At 44.0% G+C, this 15,932-nt stretch overlaps 1 protein-coding gene across 3 annotated transcripts in view; it reads left to right on the plus strand.

The window, feature by feature from the left end:
* Positions 1–15,932, plus strand: part of LOC129831282 (voltage-dependent calcium channel gamma-6 subunit-like) — a 64,493-nt gene that overhangs the window by 27,700 nt on the left and 20,861 nt on the right. The window lies entirely within an intron of this gene.

A 15,932-nucleotide genomic window follows, 5' to 3' on the forward strand; every position in this document is an offset into this window, starting at 1 on the left:
ACAGTATTTTACTGTGCATTCTACAATGTTTTACTATTGAAATTACAGAAAGGTCTTAGTCTAGTGAGAGATTCTGGTAATTGCTCAGATTTTCAATTTATCCAGAGTCAGACGAACTCGTGGATACCATTTTTATGTCTCAGATTGGAGCCTAAATAAATGCTTCAGAGTTCAAGCAACAGACACATCTCAACATCAACTGTTCAGAGGAAGCTGCGTGAATCAGGCCTTCATGGTCGAATTGCTGCAAAGAAACCACTACTAAAGGACACCAATAATAAGATGAGTCTTGCTTGGGCCAAGAAACACGTGCAATGGACATTAGACTGGTGGAAATCTGTCCTTGGGCTGATAAGTTACATTATTTTATTTTTGGTTCCAACCGCCATGTCTTTGTGAGATGCAGAGTAGGTGAATGGAGGATCTCCACATGTGTGGTTCCCACTGTGAAGCATGGAGGAGGAGGTGTGAGGGTGTGGGGGTGCTTTGCTGGTGATTTATTTAGAATTTAAGGCACACTTAACCAGCATGGCTACCACAGAATTCTACAGCAATACGCTATCCCATCTGGTTTACACTTAGTGGGACTATCATTTGTTTTTCAACAGGACAATGACCCAACACACCTCCAGGCTGTGTAAGGGCTATTTGACCAAGAAGGAGAGTGATGGAGTGCTGCATCAGATGACTTGGCCTCTACAATCACCCAACCTCAACCTGATTGAGATGGTTTGGGATGAATGGGACAGCAGAGTGAAGGAAAAGCAGCCAACAAGTGCTCAGCATATGTGGGAACTCCTTCAAGACTGTTGGAAAAGCATTCCAGGTTAAGCTGGTTGAGAGAATGCCAAGAATCTTGGAAAAGAATTCCAGGTGAAGCTGGTTGAGAGAATGCCAAGAGTTTGCAAAGCTGTCATCAATGCAAAGATTCTACTTTGAAGAATCTAAAATCTAAAATATTGTTTTGTTTGTTTAATTCTTGTCAATAGGGGGCGCCATTTCGGCTTTGTAAAAATTTGTTCCCAAATTGAACTGCCTCTTACTCAATTCTTGCTCGTACAATATGCATATTATTATTACTATTGGATAGAAAACACTCTAGTTTCTAAAACCGTTTGAATTATTTCTCTGAGTGAAACAGAACTCATTCTGCAGCACATTTCCTGTCAGGAAGTGAGATTTCTGAAATCGAGGTCCCTGTTCTAAGGTCAGTTTATAAGTCCCCATGTAAGCTATGGGGCTACATGCACTGCATACGCCTTCCTCTAGATGTCAGTAAGCGGTGAGAATTTTAATGGAGTGGATTGCACCATCTGGGCCACTATAAAAGCTCATGGAACGGAAGTACCCTTCTTTTCCACGGGGCGTCTGGCGCAAGAGGGACATCACAATGGCGTCCTGCAAAAGCTTTCGTTTTAGCAGTTCTATATCTCCGGTCATGTTTTTATTCGTTATAGGTGTTAAAGACATCATAAGGTAGTTAATTTAAACCGACTTATAGCAGTTTATATCAGTTTTTTGCAATTTTCTGGGATTTCTTTGTCACGCGCTTTAACGAGTTGGACACCTCTCCAGTGGGTGGCTATTGTTAGCTGCTAGTTCTACAGGAGAAGAGGACATCTTTCAACCAAAAGACGATTGTTCTAGAGAAAGGACACCTTGCCCAAGATTCTGATGGAAGCTCAGCAAATAGTAAGCAATCTTTATGTTGTTCATTCGTATTTATGTTGACAAATGTCAAATAATAATTCCGCCATGAATTTCGGTGCGGTCTCGCTTTAGCGCACGCTGTATGTTGAAGTAACGTTCATTTTAAAAATGTAACACAGCGATTGCATTAAGAACTAATTTGTCTTTCATTTGCTGTCCAACCTGTATTTTTTAGTCAAGTTTTGGATTAGTTACTGATTAGAATAGGTGCCTCTCCAAAGATTTCTCCCGACATTTTCTGGGCAGCTTGGCAACTTTTCTCATTGTATAACCACGATTTGTGCCACTAAATATGCACATTTTCGAACAAACTCTATATGCATTGTGTAATATGATGTTATAGGACTGTCATCTGAAGAATTCTGAGAAGGTTAGTGAAAAAATTAATAAATTTTGGTGGTTTATACGTTATCGCTATTTTTGGCTTGAATCAATGCTGTTGTGATGTTTGCTATTGTGGTAAGCTAATATAACGCTATATTGTGTTTTCGCTGTAAAACACTTAGAAAATCTGAAATATTGGCTGGATTCACAAGATCTGTGTCTTTCATTTGCTGTACGCTGTGTATTTTTAAGAAATGTTTTATGATGAGTAATTAGGTAATACACGATGGTCTCTGTAGTTATTCTAGTTGCTTTGGTGAGAGTTGTGATGGTGGCTGCAATGGTACCTAGTCATACCCCAAAAATTTCTTGGGGGGGGCTAAGAGGTAGTAGGCCAAGGGCAGGTAGGAGGGCAGGTAGGAGACCTGCGCCCATTTCCCAGGCTAACCGTGGAGAGCGGGAGTACGGGCAGACGGCGTGTTACGCAGTAGAGCGCACGGTGTCTCCTGTACGTGTGCATAGCCCGGTGCGGGTTATTCCACCTCCCCGCACTGGTAGGGCTAGATTGGGCATTGAGCCAAATGTCATGAAGCCGGCTCTACATATCTGGCCACCAGTACGTCTCCTTGGGCCGGCTTACATGGCACCAGCCTTACGCATGGTGTCCCCGGTTCGCCTACATAGCCCGGTGCGGGTTATTCCACCTCCCCGCACTGGTCGGGCGACGGGGAGCATTCAGCCAGGTAAGGTTGGGCAGGCTCAGTGTTCAAGGGAGCCAATACGCCTGCACGGTCCGGTATTTCCGGCGCTACCTCCCCGCCCCAGCCCAGTACCACCAGTGCCTACACCACGCACCAGGCTTCCAGTGCGTTTTCAGAGCCCTGTTCCTCCTCCACGCACTCTCTCTATGGTGCGTGTCTCCAGTCCAGTGCCTCCAGTTCCGGCACCACGCACTAAGCCACCTGTGCGTCTCCAGAGCCCTGTACACACTGTTCCTTCTCCCCGTACTCGTCCTGATGTGCGTGCACTCAGCCCGGTGCCACCAGTGCCGGTACCACGCACCAGGCATATAGTATGCTTTGAGAGTCCAGTGTGCCCTGTCCCTGCTCCCCGCACTAGGCTTGAAGTGCGTGTCTCCAGTCCGGTGCCTCCAGTTCCGGCACCATGCACCAGTCCTACAGTGCGTCTCAGCCGGCCAGAGTCTGCCGTCTGCCCAACGGCGCCTGAACTGTCCGTCTGCCAAGCGCCGCATGAACTGCCCGTCTGCCATGAGCCTACAGAGCCTTCCGCCAGACAGGAGCAGCCAAAGCCTTCCGCCAGACAGGATCAGTCTGAGCCATCCGTCTCCGCAGCGCCATCCGTCTCCGCAGCGCCATCTGAGCCATCCGTCTCCGCAGCGCCATCTGAGCCATCCGTCTCCGCAGCGCCATCTGAGCCATCCGTCTCCTCAGCGCCATCTGAGCCATCCGTCTCCCCAGCGCCATCTGAGCCATCCGTCTCCCCAGCGCCGTCTGAGCCATCCGTCTGTCCCGAGCCATTAGAGCCGCCCGTCTGTCCCGAGCCGTCAGAGCCGTTAGTCAGTCAGGAGCCGCTAGAGCCATTCGTCAGTCAGGATCTGCCAGAGCCGCCAACCAGACAGGATCTGCCAGAGCCGCCAACCAGAGAGGATCTGCCAGGGCCGCCAACCAGAGAGGATCTGCCAGAGCCGCCAACCAGACAGGATCTGCCAGAGCCGTCAGTGAGCCATGAGCGTCCAGAGCCGTCAGCCAGCCATGAGCGTCCAGAGCCGTCAGCCAGCCATGAGTGTCCAGAGCCGTCAGCCAGCCATGAGTGTCCAGAGCCGTCAGCCAGCCATGAGCGTCCAGAGCCGTCAGCCAGCCATGAGCGTCCAGAGCCGTCAGCCAGCCATGAGCGTCCAGAGCCGTCAGCCAGCCATGAGCGTCCAGAGCCGTCAGCCAGCCATGAGCTGCCCCTCAGCCCAGAGCGGCTATTTATCCAGAACTGCCCCTCAGTCCAGAGCTGTCTCTCTGTCCGGAGCTGCCTTTCAGTCCGGAGTTGCCCCTCTATCCTGAGCTACCTCTCTATCCTGAGATACCTCTCTATTCTGAGCTATCCCTCTGTCCTGAGCTATCCCTCTGTCCTGAGCTATCCCTCTATCCCGGTGCTGCCCCTTGTGTCGATGTTACCTAAAAGATTTAGGTGTAATATGAGGGTGGTCATTTGTAGGGGGAGATGTAAGCTGGGATTGACTATGGTGGGGTGGGGACCTCGCCCTGAGCCTGAGCCACCACCGTGGTCAGATGCCCACCCAGACCCTCCCCTAGACTTTGTGCTGGTGCGCCCGGAGTTCGCACCTTATGGGGGGGGTTATGTCACGTTCCTGACCTATTTCTGTTAGTTTGTTGTATGTGTTAGTTGGTCAGGACGTGAGTTTGGGTGGGCATTCTATGTTTTCTGTTTCTATGTTGGTTTAAGGGTTGCCTGGTATGGCTCTTAATTAGAGGCAGGTGTTTGGCGTTCCTCTAATTGAGAGTCATATTTAGGTAGGTTGTTTCACAGTGTTCGTTGTGGGTGGTTGTCTCCTGTGTCAGTGTTTGTCGCACCATACGGGACTGTTCGGTATGTTTGTACATCGTCATTTTTGTGTAGCCTATTTTTCCCTGTTTGTGCGTTCTTTGTGTTTTATTGTAAGTTCGTATGACTAGGTTTGTCTACACATTCGTTTTGTTATTTTGTTAGTTTATTCAAGTATAGTTCGTTTTCTGTCTTTGTTGTTTTGTCTTGTCTTTATTAAATATGTCATTTCACAACGCTGCGCCTTGGTTCCATCACTACTCCTCCTCTTCGGTTGAAGAGGAGGAGGACCGCCTTTACAGGTAAACTATGATTTATACCTGAAATATGCACATTTTTCTAACTAAACATATGCTATACAATAAATATGTTATCAGACTGTCATCTGAGGAAGTTGTTTCTTGGTTAGTGGCTATTTATATCTTTATTTGGTCGAATTTGTGATAGCTACTGATGCAGTAAGAAAATGGTGGAGTACTGATGGGGGTGCTCCCGGATCCGGGTTTGTGAGGAAGTAGAGGTTAACACTTTTTTGGTTACTACATGATTCCATATGTGTTATTTCATATTTTTTATGTATTCACTATTATTCTACAATGTAGAAAATAGTAAAAATTCAGAAAAACCCTTGAATGATTAGGTGTGTCCAAACTTTTGACTGGTACTGTAAATTCAGAGCCATCATAAAGGACATCATTTTTAGATTAGTCTTACCAAGTCTTGCTCAAATCATCATTATCATATGTTTCTACTTCTTTGCTCCTTTCTGCTTCACTGCCCCTTTATAGAGCAATCACAGTAACATTGATACTTCCTATAGGTTATAAGTCATCTGTTAGCTGCCTTTAAAGGAACACTTCAGGATTTTGGCAACGAGGCCCTTCATCTACTTCCCCAGAGTCAGATGAACTCATGGATACCATTTTTATATCTGTGTCCAGTATGAAGGAAGTTAGAGGTAGTTACGCGAGCCAATGCTAACTAGCGCAATGACTGGAAGTCTATGGGTATCTGCTAGCATGCAAGGAGATACCATAGACTTCTGTTCGTTATGCTAATGATATTTTACAATTGTGCTAACGCTAGTTAGTAAGTTCCTTCAAACTGTACGCAGAGACATAAAAATGACATCCACGTGTTCATCTGACTCTGGGGCAGTAGGTAAAGGGCCTCATTGGCAAAATCCTGAAAATCCTATCCCTTTTAATAATGAAAATGACAAAATGTCATTGTTTTGGGCGATTACCTACGCACAAAGAATCTTCCCAAGCCTTGGCAAGTCAAAGTCTTCTGACCCAGAGGGACTTTCCTCCTCTAAAGGTTGACTTACTAATAGGATTCCGAGGATTAATACCTGATGGTAGGGCAGAGGATTGGCCCTGGCCTGCTCACACCAGAAAGTCAAAGCATCGTTATCACATGGGTCAGAGAAGCTGGGCCAGTCTACAGGCCACAAGCCAATTCAGGCCAGACGTGGGTTGACGTCTCCATATGCCCTGTCCTGTTGCTTTTAAGAAGCTTTTCCTCCCTGTGCCCTGCTGTGCTTGATTCATGCCCCACGTCATGCGTATTGAACATGGCTGATTGGCATGTAAACATGGCGCAGTGATTCCCCCTCTTGCTTGAACGAGACTAATGAAAGCCTGTGATCAATTAGAAAGAGTAGAGAGGAGACAAGGGTTAACCTTGACGCAATATATAGAATATGCTAGCATATAACTGTTCACAGAGTATTTGCAAATATTTGCACTCCACAAATAATGTCATAGAATAAGTGTTCAGTATATTGTAGGTGCTAAGAATGGTACACAATTTCCTTTAACCTAGATCGAAATGTAAGTTTTAAAATTGTACAATATATCACTTAATGGGTTTGTATCATATCATATATTATATCATGGGTATATACTTAGCACATTAACTGTGTAGAAATATAAATAAAACCTTAAAACCTTTTGCTCTCATCACTTAAAGGACAATTCTGCCACTTTTCAACCTCATATTCATAATCTCCAGCACCAAACCAGTGTCTGCATATGTGAAACAGCTTGTTTCTATGATCTGTGGTTAAAAAGTCCCCCCCAAAATGCTTCTCTGTGACATCACAGGGCAGGATTAAAAGTTTTTTTTAAAACAGTGATTTTCAAAACCTGCAACAAGTTTCTAGTCCAAAGGAGGGTATTTTCTTGCTCCCCATGTCATCGCAAATCTCAGTTTTTGAAAGTCACTGTTTATAAAATGTTTTAACATTTGATTGTCATTTTTTACTTTATATTTTTTTCTACAAAACTTAGAAATGTGCCATGTTCACATGTTGACACTTCTATTGTGCTGGAGATAATGAAAATGGGGTTGAAAAGTGGTGGAGTTGCCCTTTAACACGTACAGTGTGGCTCTTATTCATTCTCTGGGCACCTGTGCCATACCCCTCTGTGCTACAAGTACAGTGTACCACCACAGACTGGTCCATCCATGTAATTACTAAAACATAGTCTAAGTGGGACCCATGCTGTTTCCAACAAGTGTTTTGTTAACTGGAGTTTTTAAAAATGAGTAACAGGAACATGTGATCAACAGACCCTTAATTTTGGCTTGTTAAACATGCTTGCTGATAACACTTCATATAAATAGGCTGAGCCATGTTAACCTCACTGCAAGGGTTAACGCAAAGGTCTAAACGTTGTGCCCGACTTAACCTCAACCATGATGCGATGTGACATTTACCGCTGGGCAGCTACAGTATCAGGATCCTGCAGGACAGGTGTCTCCTGTACAACTGTATACCATGCCTTCAAAAACTCCAAGTGTGTTAAGAATAAAACACAGACACTTATTCTGACCATAGATTAGTTGATGCAGCAGAAGAGCCAATGTTTCATTATAATCCACAGAGGACAGGAAATGATCTAAATCTTTCGTTCTAAAATAACTTGTGAAATGCAGTATTCTTATGACCAATAACAAATATCTGCAACAAATAAATAATTGGTTCTGTGTCACCGCAAGTAAGTAGAGATGCCAAATATTTGAAGTTGCCAAACGTGGGCCTGGGTCAAAGGTCATGTCATGACCTCGACACAAGCATGTGGCCACAACACCATCCAGAGAACAGCTGAAAGAAGTCATTGGACTGAGAAATATGCCTATAGTGGTGAATATTCCCGTTAACACAACCAAGGTGATCGTCTGACTTCAAACACTAAGTTCCCATTGACTCTGTAAACTAGCACTATCCAAACCCGACTTGGCACAGTGGAAGTGTTTATGTACTGGGGAAATACCTTGTTATCCAACTATTTCGTACAAATTCTCTATTCAGTGTCGCTAGTCAATCATCATGTTGTGGTATAGCATTACACTTTTAGAAAAAAGGGTTTCAAAAGGGTTCTTCTTGACATTTCAATCTACTTCTCTATTCTATATCTAGTGAAGCGTAATCACAATACCACAGTATGAACTTGAGAAAATATGCAGTTAACAAACAAGATTTCAGAAATGACCATACATGTTGAAAATGGAAAAATTACCAATAGTAATAAATAATACATCATCCAAATCCCAATGCAGCTTGAAAACAAACATGCACAATTGCAGCAATACATTTGGTTACTCCAAAGGAATTATTTTATTCCTAAATAAGCAGTCGCAACTTATCTATTTGTACGACTTAGTTTGACGTGACAATTTCAGATCATGCCCCTATATACTAAAGTTGAAATAGCACATTTGATCCTATGGAAAATCTGTCTATTGTAGAATTGATTTACATGAAAAAACATTTACCTATTCCAAGTGACATATTATAGGCATTCGTAGAATTCCAGGTGAAGTGTCTTGACAATTACTAACACTCTTATACAGTGAGTGAGATCAATAAAAGCTATGCCAACAAATTTGAGCACATTGTTTTATACTACCTTTTTCTTCTGAATCCAAGACATCACCAGAGAGTAAGAACAGCACCCTACAACTTGAGACATTTACTTTCAATCAGAAAGACTCAACTCTCTGTTTTTAAAATACAGTTATAGCCAGGCTCTCAACCGTTTGGACAAAGCAAAGCAGATTATCCTGAAGGTAATCCAAAAATACCTTTTTAGATTTGTATATATATAAAAAAAGTGCAACCATCAAGGAGTAATAAGTGTTTTTAGGGTGAATAAGTTTTCTTACCTGGTCACAAGCTACAGTCCCAAGCTAGTTAGTCCATCCCCAAACACCGATCAGATTGAAAAGGATTTGCGCTAGGAGGATAATTTTAACTCTCTCTTCCTCTCCCTCTCTCTCTCACCCCTTTGTTTAAATATCCCTCCACTCCTACAGGTTCTCACGGACAACCATTTTCTTGATTCATCTTGGCTTTCTTTTACAGACATCCATATGTACCCTTTCTCAGGTTCTGTTTATTTCCCTACATAGCTTTGGACACACCTTTGCCCAAGAACACCCAAGCATTCCATTTGTCTGAGTATAACACAGATGTTTATGAGCATATATTTACAATATGTAATACACACAGTAGTGTGTTATGAAGTCGGAAGTTTACATACACCTTAGCCAAATACATTTAAACTCAGTTTTTCACAAATCCTGACGTTTAATCCTAGTAAAAATCCCCTATTTTAGGTCAGTTAGGATCACCAGTTTATTTTAAGAAAGTGAAATGTCAGAATAATAGTAGAGAGAAGGATTTACTTCAGCTTTTATTTCTTTCATCACATTCCCAGTGGGTGAGAAGTTTACGTACACTCAATTAGTATTTGGTAGCGTTGCCTTTAAATTGTTTAATTTGGGTCAAATGTTTTGGGTACAATAAGTTGGGTGAATTTTGGCCCATTTCTCCTGACAGAGCTGGTGTAACTGAGTCAGGTTTGTAGGCCCCCTTGCTCGCACACACTTTTTCAGTTCTGCCCACAAATTTTCTACAGGATTGAGGCCACTCCAATACTTTGATTTTGTTGTCCTTAAGCCATTTGCCAGAACTTTGGAAGTACGCTTGGGGTCATTGTCCATTTGGAAGACCCATTTGCGACCAAGCTTTAAAACTTCCTGACTGATGTCTTGAGATGTTGCTTATATATATCCACATAATTTTCCTTTCTCCTGATGCCATCTATTTTGTGAAGTGCACCAGTCCCTCCTGCAGCAAAGCACCCCCACAATATGATGCTGCCACTCCCGTGCTTCATGGTTGGGATGGTGTTCTTCGGCTTGCAAGCCTCCCCCTTTTTCCTCCACACATAATGGTCATTATGGCCAAACAGTTCTAGTTTTGTTTCATTAGACCAGAGGACATTTCTCCAAAAAGTACGATCTTTGTCCCCATGTGCAGTTGTGAACCGTAGTCTGGCTTTTTTATGGCGGTTTTGGAGCAGTGGCTTTTTCCTTGCTGAGGAGCCTTTCAGGTTATGTTGATTTAGGACTTGTTTTACTGTGGCTATAGATACTTTTGTACCTGTTTCCTCCAGCATCTTCACAAGGTCCTATGCTGTTGTTCTGGGATTGATTTGCACTTTTCGCACCCAAGTACGTTCATCTCTAGGAGACAGAACGCATCTCCTTCCTGAGCGGTATGACGGCTGCGTGGTCCCATGGTGTTCATACTTGCGTACTATTGTTTGTACAGATGAACGTGGTACCTTCAGGCATTTGGAAATTGCTCCCAAGGATGAATCAGACTTGTGGAGGTCTACAATTTTTTTTTTTAGGTCTAGGCTGATTTCTTTTGATTTTCCCATGATGTCAAGCAAAGAGGCACCGAGTTTGAAGGTAGGCCTTGAAATACATCCACAGGTATACCCTAATGATGTCATTTAGCCTATCAGAAGCTTCTAAAGCCATGACATCACTTTCTGGAATTTTCCAAGCTGTTTAAAGGCACAAAATCTGAAATAATCTGTCTGTAAAGAATTGTTGGAAAAATTACTTGTGTCATGCACAAAGTAGATGTCCTAACCGACTTACCAAAACTATAGTTTGTTAACAAGACATTTGTGGAGTGGTTGAAAAACGAGTTTTATTGACTCCAACCTAAGTGTATGTAAACTTCCGACTTCAACTGTAGATCTTGATTAATTAAGTCCAAGCAACTGATACATTGTAACTACACTTTATTCTACTACCATGTAACAGAACAAACTAGGGAACCATTTACAGTGCCTTCAGAAAGTATTCATACCCCTTGACGTATTCCACAGTTTGTTGTGTTACAGCCTGAACTAAAAAAGAATAAAAAAATAAATACATGTTCACCCAGCTACACACAACGACAAAATGAAAACGTGTTTTAGAAATGTTTTCAAAAATGTATTGAAAATGAAATACAGAAATGTCTCCTTTACATAACAAAAGTATTCACACCCGAGTCAGTATATTTGGCCATGATAACAGCTTTGAATCGTCTTGGGTATTTCTGTATCAGCTTTGCACATCTGGATTTGGGGATTTTCTCCCATTCTTCCTTGGGGAGCAGCGGTGGTACAATCTTTCCACAGATTTTCAATGGAATTCATGTCTGAGCCACTGAAGGACTTTCACATTCTTGTTCTGAAGCCATTCCAGCATCGCTTAGGCTGTATGCTTGGGGTCATTGTCCTGTTAGAACATAAATCTTCACCCCAGTCTAAGGTAGTTTGCACTCTGAAGCAGGTTCTCATCAAGGATTTGCATCTATTTGGTTTCATTCATTGTTCCCTCTATCCTTACCAGTCTCCCAGTCACTGTCGCTGAAAAGTATCTCCATACCATTCGTATTTGTATTTGTATTTATTATGGATCCCCATTAGCTGCTGCCAAGGCGGTAGCTACTCTTCCTGGGGTCTGGCAAATTAAGGCAGTTATCCAATTTTAAAAACATTACAATACATTCATAACAGATTTCACAACACACCATGATGCTGCCACCACCGTGCTTCACGGTAGGGATGGTGATAAGTGATGATGATGATGGTGATGAGCTGTGCCTGGTTTTCTCCAGACACGGCGCCTTGCATTCAGGCCAAAGAGTAAGACTTTTGTCTCATCTGACCAAAGAATCTTTTGCCTTATGATCTCAGAGTCTTTCGTGTGCATTTTTGAAAACTGCAGGCATGCTGTCATGTGCCTTTTCCCAGGAGTGGTTCCGTCTGGCCACTCTCCCATAAAGCCGAGATTGGTAACGTGCTGTTGAGACTGTTGTCCTTCTGGCAGGTTATGAGACATAATGGCGCCGGGGGAGATGGCTGCAGTTTTACGAGCTCTCAACCAATTGTGCTATTGTGTGTTTTTTATTTGTAACTTATTTTGTACATAATGTTTCTGCCACCGTCTCTTATGACCGAAAAGAGCTTCTGGACATCAGGACAGCGATTACTCACCTCGTACCGGACATCTATTTTTTTCTACAACAAGTCAGACGCAAAGGACTTAATTCAGATACCCGAGAAGGCCCTCATCACCATCATTCGCATGAGAAAGAGACATCGGGTACATCGGTCTTGTAAGGATCCGACTGCGAGTGGGTAATCTGCCTCTACCATCAGTCAGTCCTATTAGCCAACGTACAATCATTGGATAACAAAATAGGCGAACTACGATCACGAATATCCTACCAACGGGACATTTAAAAACGGTAATATCTTATGTATCACCGAGTTGTGGCTGAACAACGACATGGATAAAATACAGCTGGCAGGATTTACGCTGCGTCGGCAAGATAGTACAGCTAACTCCAGTAAGAGAAGGGGTGGCAGCCTGTGTATATTTGTAAACAACAGCTGGTGCACAAAATCTAATATTATGGAAGTCTCAAGGTTTTGCTCGCCTGAGGTCGAGTATGTCATGATAAGCTGTAGACCACACTATTTACCAAGAGAGTTTTCATCTATATTTTTCGTAGCTATCTATTTACCACCACAAACCAATGCTGGCACTAAGTCCGCACTCAATTAGCTGTATAAGGGCATAAGCAAAAAGGAAAACGTTCATCCAGAGGCGACGCTCCTAGTGGCCGGGGACTTTAATGCAAATTTAGATCCGTTTTACCTAATTTCTACCAGCATGTTAAATGTGCAACCAGAGGGAAAAAAACTCTAGACCACCTTTACTCCACACACCGAGACGTGTACAAAGCTCTCCATTCACCCTCCATTTGGCAAATCTGACCATCATGTTATACTCCTGATTTCTGCTTACAAGGAAAAACTAAAGCAGGAAGCACCAGTGACTCGGTCAATAAAGAAGTGGTCAGATGACACAGATGCTAAGCTACAGGACTGTTTTGTTAGCACAGACTGTAATATGTTCCGGGATTCTATCCGATGGCATTGAGGAGTACGCCACATCAGTCACGGGCTTCATCAATAAGTGCAATGATGACGTTGCCCCCACAGTGACCGTACGTACATACCCAAACCAGAAGCCATGGATTACAGGCAACATCTGCACTGAGCTAAAGGGTAGAGCTGCCCCTTTAAGGAATGGGACTCTAACCCAGACACTTATAATAAATCCCGCTATGCCCTCAGACAAACCATCAAACAGGCAAAGTGTCTATACAGGACTAAGATTGAATCGTACTACACCGGCTCCGAAACTTGTCGGATGTGGCAGGACTATTACACAATACAAAGGGAAGCACAGCCGCGAGATACCCAGTGACACGAGCCTACCAGACGAGCTAAATTACTTCTATGCTCGCTTCGAGGCAAGCAACACTGAAACATGCATGAGAGCATCAGCTGTTCCGGATGACTGTGTGATCACTCTCTCTGTAGCCGATGTGAGTAACACCTTTAAACAGGTCAACATTCACAAGGCTGCAAGGCCAGACGAATTATCAGGACGTGTACTCCAAGCATGTGCTGACCAACTGGCAGGTGTCTTCACGGACATTTTCAACCTGTCCCTGACTGAGTCTGTAATACCAACATGTTTCAAGCAGACCACCATAGTCCCTGTGCCCAATAACACTAAGGTAACCTGCCTAAATGACTACTGACCCGTAGCACTCACGTCTGTAGCCATGAAGTGCTTTGAAAGCCTGGTCATGGCTCACATCAACACCATTATCCCAGAAACCCTAGACCCCCTCCAATTTGCATACCGCCCAAACAGATCCACAGATAATTCAATCTCTATTGCACTCCACGCTGCCCTTTCCCACCTGGGACAAAAGGAACACTTATGTGAGAATGCTACTCATTGACTACAGCTCAGCGTTCAACACCATAGTACCCTCAAAGCTCATCACTAAGCTAAGGACCCTGGGACTAAACACCTCCCTCTGCAACTGGATCCTGGACTTCCTGACGGGCCGCCCCTGGGTAGTGAGGGTAGGTAGCAACACATCTGCCACGCTGATCCTCTACACTGAAGCTCCCCAGGGGTGCGTGCTCTGTCCCCTCCTGTACTCCCTGTTCACCCACGACTGCATGGCCAGGCACGACTCCAACACCATCATTAAGTTTGCAGATGACACAACAGTGGTTGGCCTGATCACTGACAACGATGAGACCGCCTTTAGGGAGGAGGTCAGAGACCTGGCCGGGTGGTGCCAGAATAACAACCTATCCTTCAACATAACCAAGACTAAGGAGATGATTGTGGACTACAGGAAAAGGAGGACCGAGCACACCCACATTCTCATCGACGGGGCTGTTGTGGAGCAGGTTGAGAGCTTCAAGTTCCTTGGTGTCCACATCAACAACAAACTAGAATTGTCCAAACACACCAAGACAGTCATGAAGAGGGCACGACAAAGCCTATTCCCCCTCAGGAAACTAAAAAGATTTGGCATGGGTCCTGAGATCCTCAAAAGGTTCTACAGATGCAACATCGGGAGCATCCTGACTGGTTGCATCACTGCCTGGTACGGCAATTGCTCGGCCTCTGATCGCAAGGCACTACTGACGGCAGTGTGTACGGCCCAGTACATCACATGGGCTAAGCTGCCTGCCGTCCAGGACCTCTACACCAGGCGGTGTAAGAAGAAGGCCCTAAAAATTGTCAAAGACCCCAGCCACCCCAGTCATAGACTGTTCTCTCTACTATCGCATGGCAAGTGGTACCGGAGTGCCAAGTCTAGGACAAAAAGGCTTCTCAACAGTTTTTACCCCCGAGCCATAAGACTCCTGAACAGGTAATCAAATGGCTACCCGGACTATTTGCATTGTGTGCAGCAGCCCCCAAGCCCTCTTTTTACGCTGCTGCTACTCTCTGTTTATCATATATGCATAGTCACTTTAACTATACAGAGATGGACATTAGACACTAATTGCCTTGTGAACGCCAAGTAGTCCTGGCCAGTAAGAGACTGTCCAGTGATACCTCGGTCCAGCCAGTGTGGCCTCTTATCTTCTGAGGTCAATAAGAATGGCATGGTCAGTACACAACCCCAATTGGCATTTTCATAGCACTGCATCTGGTTGCACACGGCTATTGTTGTTCCATATTGCTGAATTTGAGAGCAAGGGGGTCGACTGTAAAGTTGGAGTTGAGAGTGAGAAAAAATACAAGTGTTACATCAACTCTAATAGTGTTACATTTAACACTCAACAATTGTCTACCTCCGCAAATAGTTGCAATTTAATAGATGTAAAGTCCCCTGTTTTAGGGACCTGCGTGGTTCTGGTACCGTTTTCGACTGACGTTTTTGCTTATACAGTACCAGTCAATTTTTTTAACTACTCATTCAAGTTTTTTTTTTTTTTACTAGAATAAGAGGGAAGACATCAAAACGATGAAATAACACATATGGAATCATGTAGTAACCTCTTCCAAGTAGCCACCCTTTGCATTGATGACAGCTTTGCACACTTTTGGCATTCTCTCAACCAGCTTCACCTGGAATGCTTTTCCAACAGTCTTGGAGGAGTTTCCCCATATGCTGAGCACTTATTGGCTGCTTTTCCTTCACTCTGTGGTCCAACTCATCCCAAACCCTCTCAATTGGGTTGAGGTCGGATGATTGTAGAGGCCAGGTCATCTGATGCAGCCCTCCATCACTCTCCTTCTTGGTCAAATAGCCCTTAAACTGCCTGCAGGTGTGTTGGTTCATTGTCCTGTTGAAAAACAAATGATTGTCCCACTAAGCGCAAACCAGATGGGATTGCGTATTGCTGCAGAATGCTGTGGTAGCCATGCTGGTTAAGTGTGCCTTGAATTCTAAGTAAATCACAGACAGTGTCACCAGCAAGGCACCTGCTCCTCCATGTTTCACGGTGGGAACCACACATGCGGAGATCATCCGTTCAAATCAAATTTTGTTTGTAACATGCGCCGAATACAGCAGGTGTACTAGACCTTACAGTGAAATGCCTACTCACAAGATCTTAACCAACAATGCA

Source organism: Salvelinus fontinalis, chromosome 32 (assembly GCF_029448725.1).
Source record: "Salvelinus fontinalis isolate EN_2023a chromosome 32, ASM2944872v1, whole genome shotgun sequence".
Lineage (NCBI taxonomy): Eukaryota > Metazoa > Chordata > Actinopteri > Salmoniformes > Salmonidae > Salvelinus > Salvelinus fontinalis.